Source organism: Oncorhynchus masou, chromosome 5, assembly GCF_036934945.1.
Source record: "Oncorhynchus masou masou isolate Uvic2021 chromosome 5, UVic_Omas_1.1, whole genome shotgun sequence".
Classification (NCBI taxonomy): Eukaryota; Metazoa; Chordata; class Actinopteri; order Salmoniformes; family Salmonidae; genus Oncorhynchus; species Oncorhynchus masou.
Window position 1 is genome coordinate 13,129,723 of NC_088216.1, and position 10,181 is coordinate 13,139,903.

General features: G+C 42.0%; 1 non-coding gene across 1 annotated transcript; it reads right to left on the reverse strand.

Moving 5' to 3' along the window:
• Positions 1-10,074: 10,074 nt before the first annotated feature.
• On the reverse strand, positions 10,075-10,181 carry LOC135540594 (U6 spliceosomal RNA). Its single transcript, XR_010455880.1, has one exon. It is a non-coding gene; the product is annotated as a U6 spliceosomal RNA (small nuclear RNA).

Consider the following 10,181-nt stretch of genomic DNA (forward strand, 5'->3'; position numbering starts at 1 on the left):
TGGCTTTGTATTTGTATCCATTCCATGCAGGTATGTTGTGAAAAGTTACGATTTATTTGTAATGTTTAATGTGCTAATTAGTTAGCTGTTATTCATTTTGTTACTTGTCTAGGCATGTCAAAATGGCGTTGTTACCTCATTAGTATACCTCAGGTACAATAGCACACTAAGACATATTTAGCATTTATTAGCTAATTATTCCTGTGCAACATTTATAAAATTAAATGTGAGTATTTTGAAAATATGAACACGTACATTTTGTACAATGCATTTTTAGTTGCTGACGTGAGTTAGCTCAGAGCGTGAGGAAGAGAGGCTAACATAGTTGTGTTTGGGAGTCTAGACAGCAGCACCAACCTTTGTCTTGTATTTGTATCCATTCAGTCACTAAAAGAGAGACAACCGGCAGACTCGTGTCCAGAGACTTGTCTTCCACCTACACCTCACCAGAACACAACGCAGAAAGGTACAGGACTGTACAGTGCCTTTAATTAACACGTGCATGATGGGGAGATGGAGCCAGAGGTTGCATTGCATTACAACTTCTCTCTTTTCCCCCTCTCTTTTCTCTCTTCCCTCTAACCTCTTTCTCCCTCCCTCCCTCCAATTTTCTCTTTTCTTCTTTTTCTCTCCCTCTCTCTTTTCTCTCCTCTTTATTCTCACTTTTCTCTCTCCTTTCTCTTTCTTTCTCTCTCCTTTCTTTCTCTCTCCTTTCTTTCTCTCTCCTCTTTCTTTCTCTCTCTTTCTTTTGCTCCTCTTTCTCTCTCTCTCCTCTTTCTCTCTCTCCTTTCTCTCTTCTTTTTCTCTCCTTTCTCTCAAATTCATTTTTTTCCAATTCAAGCTGCTTTATTGGTATGAAAATCATTGTCACTTTTGCCAAAGCAACAATGTATATAATATACATTGAAATACAATTATAAAAGATAACAAATAGTAATATAAAATGGTAGTAAATGATAATACAGAATGAAATACAAAAATAACAAGTTAAGACAGTAGTAGAAATATAATAAATAAAAGCTAAACATGGAAAATGAAACTAAAACTAACTTATAACTAAATAACTAATGTTCACCATTACATCAGTAGTACAACTACCATCATCATTACTACTACTACTACCACCGTCACTACTACTACTACCACCATCATCACCACTACTACTACTACTACTACTACTACTACTACTACTACTACTACTACTACTACTACTACTACTACCACCATCATTACTACTACTACTACCACCATCATTACCACTACTACTACTACTAATACTACTGCTAATACTACTACTACCACCACCACCATCATTACCACTATGACTACTACTACCACCACCACCATCACTACTACTACTACTACTACTACTACTACTACCACCATCATTACTACTACTACTACTACTACCACCATCATTACTACTACTACTACCACCATCATTACTACTACTACTACTACTACCACCATCATTACTACTACTACTAATTCCACCACCCCCATCATTACTACTACTACTACTACCACCACCACCATCATTACTACTACTACTACTACTACCACCACCACCATCATTACTACTACTACTACCACCACCATCATTACTACTACTACTACTACCACCATCATTACTACTACGACTACTACTACCACCACCATCATCATTACCACTACTACTACGACTACTACCACCATCATTACCACTACTACTACTACTACTACTAATACTACTATTACCACTACGACTACTAATACCACCACCACCATCATTACTACTACTACTACTACTACTACTACTACCACCATCATTACTACTACTACTACTACCACCATCATTACCACTACTACTACTACTACTACTAATACTACTACTAATACTACTACTACCACCACCACCATCATTACCACTATGACTACTACTACCACCACCACCATCACTACTACTACTACTACTACTACTACCACCATCATTACTACTACTACTACTACTACTACTACCACCATCATTACTACTACTACTACTACCACCACCACCATCATTACTACTACTACTACCACCACCACCACCATCATTACTACTACTACTACTACCATCACCACCATCATTACTACTACTACTACTACTACCACCACCACCATCATTACTACTACTACTACTACCACCACCACCACCATCATTACTACTACTACTACTACCACCACCATCATTACTACTACTACTACCACCACCATCATTACTACTACTACTACTACTACTACTACTACCACCATCATTACTACTATTACCACCACCACCATCATTACTACTACTACTACTACCACCACCACCACCATCATTACTACTACTACTACCACCATCATTACTACTACTACTACCACCACCATCATTACTACTACTACTACCACCACCATCATTACTACTTCTACTACTACTACTACCACCACCATCATTACTACTTCTACTACTACTAATACTACTACTACTACTACCACCACCATCATCACTACTACTACTACCACCACCATCATTACTACTTCTACTACTACTACCACTACTACTACTACTACCACTACTACTACTACCACCACCACCATCATTACTACTTCTACTACTACTACTACCACCACCACCATCATTACTACTACTACTACTACTACTACTACTACTACTACCACCATCATTACTACTACTGCTATTACTACCACCACCATCATTACTACTTCAAACTCCCTAGAAAGCCACCATCAAACTCCCTAGAAAGGCCAAAACCTAGGAAGAAACCTAGAGAGGAACCAGGCTATGTGGGGTGGCCAGTCCGCTGGCTGTGCCGGGTGGAGATTATAGCAGAACATGGCCAAGATGTTCAAATGTTCATAAATGACCAGCATGGTCGAATAATAATAAGGCAGAACAGTTGAAACTGGAGCAGCAGCACGGCCAGGTGGACTGGGGACAGCAAGGAGTCATCATGTCAGGTAGACCTGGGGCATGGTCCCAGGGCTCAGGTCCTCCGAAAGAGAGAAAGAAAGAGAGAAGGAGAGAATTAGAGACTTAGATTCACACAGGACACCGAATAGGACAGGAGAAGTACTCCAGATATAACAAACTGACCCTAGCCCCCCGACACATAAACTACTGCAGCATAAATACTGGAGGCTGAGACAGGAGGGGTCAGGAGACACTGTGGCCCCATCTGAGGACACCCCCGGACAGGGCCTGGAGTAATATGATCAAATTTTTTGGTTCTAGTCAGGATTCTAGCAGCCGTATTTAGCACTAACTGAAGTTTATTTAGTGCTTTATCCGGGTAGCCGGAAAGTAGAGCATTGCAGTAGTCTAACCTAGAAGTGACAAAAGCATGGATAAATTTTTCTGCATCATTTTTTGACAGAAAGTTTCTGATTTTTGCAATGTTACGTAGATGGAAAAAAGCTGTCCTTGAAATGGTCTTGATATGTTCTTCAAAAGAGAGATCAGGGTCCAGAGTAACGCCGAGGTCCTTCACAGTTTTATTTGAGACGACTGTACAACCATTAAGATTAATTGTCAGATTCAACAGAAGATCTCTTTGTTTCTTGGGACCTAGAACAAGCATCTCTGTATTGTCCGAGTTTAAAAGTAGAAAGTTTGCAGCCATCCACTTCCTTATGTCTGAAACACATGCTTATAGCAAGGGCAATTTTGGGGCTTCACCATGTTTCATTGAAATGTACAGCTGTGTGTCATCCGCATAGCAATGAAAGTTAACATTATGTTTTCGAATAACATCCCCAAGAGGTAAAATATATAGTGAAAACAATAGTTGTCCTAAAACGGAACCTTGAGGAACACCGAAATTTACAGTTGATTTGTCAGAGGACAAACCATTCACAGAGACAAACTGATATCTTTCCGACAGATAAGATCTAAACCAGGCCAGAACTTGTCCGTGTAGACCAATTTGGGTTTCCAATCTCTCCAAAAGAATGGTGATCGATGGTATCAAAAGCAGCACTAAGGTCTAGGAGCACGAGGACAGATGCCATTAAAATGTCATTTACCACCTTCACAAGTGCCGTCTCAGTGCTATGATGGGGTCTAAAACCAGACTGAAGCATTACGTATACATTGTTTGTCTTCAGGAAGGCAGTGAGTTGCTGCGCAACAGCCTTTTCTAAAATTTTTGAGAGGAATGGAAGATTCGATATAGGCCGATAGTTTAAAAAATATTTTCTGGGTCAAGGTTTTGCTTTTTCAAGAGAGGCTTTATTACTGCCACTTTTAGTGAGTTTGGTACACATCCGGTGGATAGAGAGCCGTTTCTTATGTTCAACATAGGAGGGCCAAGCACAGGAAGCAGCTCTTTCAGTAGTTTAGTTGGAATAGGGTCCAGTATGCAGCTTGAAGGTTTAGAGGCCATGATTATTTTCATCATTGTGTCAAGAGATATAGTACTAAAACACTTGAGCGTCTCTCTTGATCCTAGGTCCTGGCAGAGTTGTGCAGACTCAGGACAACTGAGCTTTGAAGGAATACGCAGATTTAAAGAGGAGTCCGTAATTTGCTTTCTAATAATCATAATCTTTTCCTCAAAGATGTTCATGAATTTATCACTGCTCAAGTGAAAGTCATCCTCTCTTGGGGAATGCTGCTTTTTAGTTAGCTTTGCGACAGTATCAAAAAGGAATTTCGGATTGTTCTTATTTTCCTCAATTAAGTTAGAAAAATAGGATGATCGAGCAGCAGTAAGGGCTCTTCGGTACTGCACGGTACTGTCTTTCCAAGCTAGTCGGAAGACTTCCAGTTTGGTGTGGCACCATTTCCGTTCCAATTTTCTGGAAGCTTGCTTTCAGAGCTCTGGTATTTTCTGTGTACCAGGGAGCTAGTTTCTTATGAGAAATGTTTTTAGTTTTTAGGGGTGCAACTGCATCTAGGGTATTGCGCAAGGTTAAATTGAGTTCCTCAGTTAGGTGGTTAACTGATTTTTGTCCTCTGGCGTCCTTGGGTAGACAGAGGGAATCTGGAAGGACATCAAGGAATCTTTGTGTTGTCTGTGAATTTATAGCATGACTTTTGATGTTCCTTGGTTGGGGTCTGAGCAGATTATTTGTTGCAATTGCAAACGTAATAAAATGGTGGTCCGATAGTCCAGGATTATGAGGAAAAACATTAAGATCCACAACATTTATTCTATGGGACAAAACTAGGTCCAGAGTATGACTGTGACAGTGAGTGGGTCCAGAGACATGTTGGACAAAACCCACTGAGTCGATGATGGCTCCGAAAGCCTTTTGGAGTGGGTCTGTGGACTTTTCCATGTGAATATTAAAGTCACCAAAGATTAGAATATTATCTCTCACTTTCTTTCCCTCTCAATCTTCCTTTTCTCTCCCCCTTTCTTCTCTCCCCCTATTTTTCTCCCTTTTCCCCCTCCCCCTTTTTGTCTTTCCCTATTTTTCTCTTACACCCTTTTTTTTCTCTCTCACTTTTTCTCTTTCTTTCCCTATTTTCATCTCTTACTCTCTTTTTGTCTCCCATTTTCATTTGTCTCACTATTTTTTCATCCCATTCTCTCTCACATTCTGTCCCTCTCCATCTGCCTTTTCTCTCCCCCTATTTTTCTTTTTCCCCTTTTCTCTCTTTTCATTTTTCTCTGCAAGAAGTGTTTGTGGCTCTCTTCTGCTGTTCATTTTACATTTACATTTACATTTAAGTCATTTAGCAGACGCTCTTATCCAGAGCGACTTACAAATTTCTCTGCATGCTCTTTCTCTCTGCCCTTTTCTTTCTCTCCTCCCTCTCCCCCTTTTCACTCTCATTTTTGCTCTTTTTTACACCCTCTCTTTTTCTCCCATATCTATCTACCTTTCTCTTTTTTCCCCCTTTCCTCTCCCTCTTTTTCACTCCTTTTATTGCTTCTTCCTTTCTCTCTCTCTTTTTTCTCTTCTCTCTCTCTCCCCTTTTTTCTCTCCCTTTTCACTCTTTTATTACGCCCTCTCTTTTTCACTCGCCCTTTTTTGTCTCTCTTCCTTTCTTTCGCTTTTCTCCCCCCTCTCTCATTTTTCTCTACAATAACTGTTTGTGGCTTTCTCTCTCTCGTTTTCTCTTTCCCCTCACTCTCCCCCCTTTTTGGTCTTTCACCCCCATTTTCACTCTAATTTTTCTCTGCAACAAGTGTTTGTGGCTCTCATTCTCACTCCTTTTTCTCTGCAACTAGTGTTTGTGGCTCTCTTCTGCAGTTCCTTTTCACTGCATTCTCTCTTTCTCGCCCTTTTTTCTCTCTCTCCTCTTGTCTCTTCCTTTCTCTCTTCCCCTTTTTTTCTCTCTCGCCCTTATCTCCATTTTTATTTCTCCATTTGTCTCCTTTTCTCTCCATTTTTTCTCACACTCTACCTTTCTCCCTCTCTCCCCCTGTTTGTCTCCGTCTTTTTTCTCTCACCCCTTTTCTCTCTCACAAGTTTGTCTCTCTCTTTCTCCCCTTTCTCTCCCTCTTTTTCTCAAATTTTTCTCTGCAACAAGTTTTTCACTTTCGCTCTTTCTCTCTCCCTCTTTCTCTCTCCCTCTTTCCCCCTATTTTTCTCTCTCACTTTTTCTTTCCACCTATGCTCTCTCTCTCCCTTTCTCGCTCTCCCCATGTTCTCCCCTTTTCTCTTTCTCCCTTTCTTCTCTCCCCCTTTTTTCAAACTCTTTTTCTTTCCCTATTTTTCTCTCTCACTTTCTCTCTCTCCCCCTTTTCTCTCCCTCTTTTTGTCTCACATTTCCCTTTTTCTCTCTCTCCCCTCTTCTCTCCCTTTCTCCCTCCCTCTTTAATCTCTTCTTTTCCCTATTTTCTCTCCCCCTCTTTCTCCCTCTTTTTCTCTGCAACAAGTGTTTGTGGCTCTCCCTCTTCTGCTGTTATTTTCCCCCTTTCTCTCCTATTTCTCTTTTTTCATCTCTGCCCATTTCTTTCTCTCCCTTTATTTTTCTCTTACTGTCTCTTACTGTTTATTTTTCTCTTACTGTCTTTCTGTTCTCTTTCTCTCCTCTGTCTGCAACCAGTGTTTGTGGCACTTTTGCTGTTCTTTTCCCTCTTTCTCTCCCTCTATTTTTCTCTTTTTTCTCTCTGCCCTTTTCTTTCTCCCCATTTTCTCTCCCCCTCTTTTCTCTCTCCCTTTATTCATAATAAACATTGAGAAGATACAACTATTACACATGGAAATATAGATACACTTCTCCTTAATGCAACCGCTGTGTCAGATTTAAAAAAAACTTTACGGAAAAAGCACACCATGCAATAATCTGAGTACAGCGCTCAGAGACCAAACCAACCCAAACAGATATCCTCCATGTTGTGTAGTCAACAGAAGTCTCCCTTGCATTATAAATATTCACTTACCTTTGATCTTCATCAGAATGCACTCCCAGGAATCCCAGTTCCACAATAAATGTTTGATAAAGTTCTTAATTTATGTCCAAATACCTCCTTTTTGTTCACGCGTTTAGCCCAGTATTCCAAATTCATGACGCGCGATCACTAGGTGTAGACAAAGTCAAAAAATTCCGTTACAGTCCGTAGAAACATGTCAAACAAAGTATAGAATCAATCTTTAGGATGTTTTTAACATAAATCTTCAATAATGTTCCAACTTGACAATTCCTTTGTCTGTAGAATTGCAAGCTAACTATCATGTGAATGCGCGTGGTCAGCTCATGCCTCTCCGGCAGACCTCTGACTCATTCCCCTCTCATTTGCCCCACTTCACAGTAGAAGCCTCAAACAAAGTTCTAAAGACTGTTGACATCTAGTGGAAGCCGTAGGAAGTGCAATATGACCCCATAGACACCGTGTATTCGATAGGAAAATAATTGAAAAACTACAAACCTCAGATTTCCCACTTCCTATTTGGATATTTTCTCAGGTTTTTGCCTGCCATATGAGTTCTCTTATACTCACAGACATCATTCAAACAGTTTTAGAAACAGAGTGTCAGAGTGTTTTCTATCCAAATCTATTAATTACATGCATATTCTAGCTTTTATGGCTGAGTAGCAGGCAGTTTAATTTGGGCACGCTTTTCATCCAAAATTCCCAATGCTGCCCCCTACCGAAGAGAAGTCGACACCCTCTCTTTTTCTCTCTCCCTCTTTGGTCTCTCTTTCTCTCTCTCTCCCCTTTTCTCTGCAACCAGTGTTTGCCAATGGATGCAATAGCGCTATGTAGCCACCAGATAGAGGTATTGGAACAAAATTAACATCCATCTGGTGGCCACATAGCACGATTGCATCCATTGGCTGGATATTGTGCCATAATGGCAGTGACTTCATGTTAATTTTGTTCCAATACATCCATCTAGTGGTCACATAGCGCTACTGCATCCATTAGTTTTATCACTGACACTGTCAGCCTATCCAATGACATGGGGGTGAAGAGAGAGAAAAAGACAAAAAGAGGGAAAGAGAGGAAGGGAGAGAGAAAAGGGGGGAGAGGGAGGGATAGAAGACAAAAATGAAAATAGTTGGAAAAATAGGGAGGGGGAAAATAGGTGAGGGAGGGGGAAAATAGGTGAGGGAGGGGGAAAATAGGTGAGGGAGGGGAAAATAGGTGAGGGAGGGGGAAAATAGGTGAGGGAGGGGAAAATAGGTGAGGAAGGGGGAAAATAGGTGAGGGAGGGGGAAAATAGGTGAGGGAGGGGGAAATAGGTGAGGAAGGGGGGAAATAGGTGAGGGAGGGGGAAAATAGGTGAGGGAGGGGGAAAATAGGTGAGGGAGGGGGGAAAATAGGTGAGGGAGGGGGAAAATAGGTGAGGGAGGGGGAAAATAGGTGAGGGAGGGGGAAATAGGTGAGGGAGGGGGAAATAGGTGAGGAAGGGGGAAATAGGTGAGGGAGGGGGAAAATAGGTGAGGGAGGGGGAAAATAGGTGAGGGAGGGGGAAAATAGGTGAGGGAGGGGGAAAATAGGTGAGGGAGGGGGAAAATAGGTGAGGAAGGGGGAAATAGGTGAGGGAGGGGGAAAATAGGTGAGGGAGGGGGAAAATAGGTGAGGGAGGGGGAAAATAGGTGAGGAAGGGGGAAAATAGGTGAGGGAGGGGGAAAATAGGTGAGGGAGGGGGAAAATAGGTGAGGGAGGGGGAAAATAGGTGAGGGAGGGGGAAAATAGGTGAGGGAGGGGGAAAATAGGTGAGGAAGGGGGAAATAGGTGAGGGAGGGGGAAAATAGGTGAGGGAGGGGGAAAATAGGTGAGGAAGGGGGAAAATAGGTGAGGGAGGGGGAAAATAGGTGAGGGAGGGGGGAAAATAGAGGGGAATGGAAATATGGGAGGGGAAATAGGGGTAGGGAAATATTTTCCACAGCCCTAATTTGTCCCTCCCCCTATGTTCCCTCCCCCTATGTTCCCGTCCCCATATTCTTCCCACTATTTTCCTCCTATTTCCCCTCACTACTCGGCCATGGACCTCCAGCAACCCCCTGAAGCCATTTAGAGCCGTACTGGAATTTGCACCTGGTAACCCGTTCAATCACCAGGTGCACGGCTGGACTGAGTCTGTGGAACAAGAGCTGAACATAGTGCAATGAGAGAGAAGTTGGACTCGTTTTTCTGATGATTAAAAAAACGAGTCCAACTGTGCACCGTGCAATTAAAAAAAAATGTTTTTATGCCTTTAGGGGGATGCTGGAGGTCCATGGCCTATTTCCCACTACCCTATTTTCCTCTACCCCTATATTTTCCCCTCCACTCTCCTCCCATATTTCCCTTCCCCAGTTTTAATCCCCATATTTCCCCCTTTATTGTTTCCCTTATTTTCCCCTCCCCAATTTTTTCCCTCTTGCTCTCACCCCATTTTTGTCTCCTATCCCTACCTCCACTTTTCTCTCTCCCCCTTTTCACTCTCTCCCCTTTTCTCTCTCCCCCTTGTGTCTCTCCCTCTTTTTCTCTTTCCCCCATGTCAGTGATAAAGCCAATGGATGCAATAGCGCTATGTGGCCACCAGATGGAGGTATTGGAACAAAATGAACATGAAGTCACTGCCATTATGGCACCATTTCCAATGGGATGTAAAACATTATCTTATGGGTAATACTAGGAGGAAGATGATGTCCCCCTTATATATAGGGGTCAAAATAAGGAACGCTTCACGAATTTGCGTGTCATCCTTGCGCAGGGGCCATGCTAATCTTCTCTGTATCGTTCCAATTTTAGTATATGTGCTGCCGAAGCGAGCAC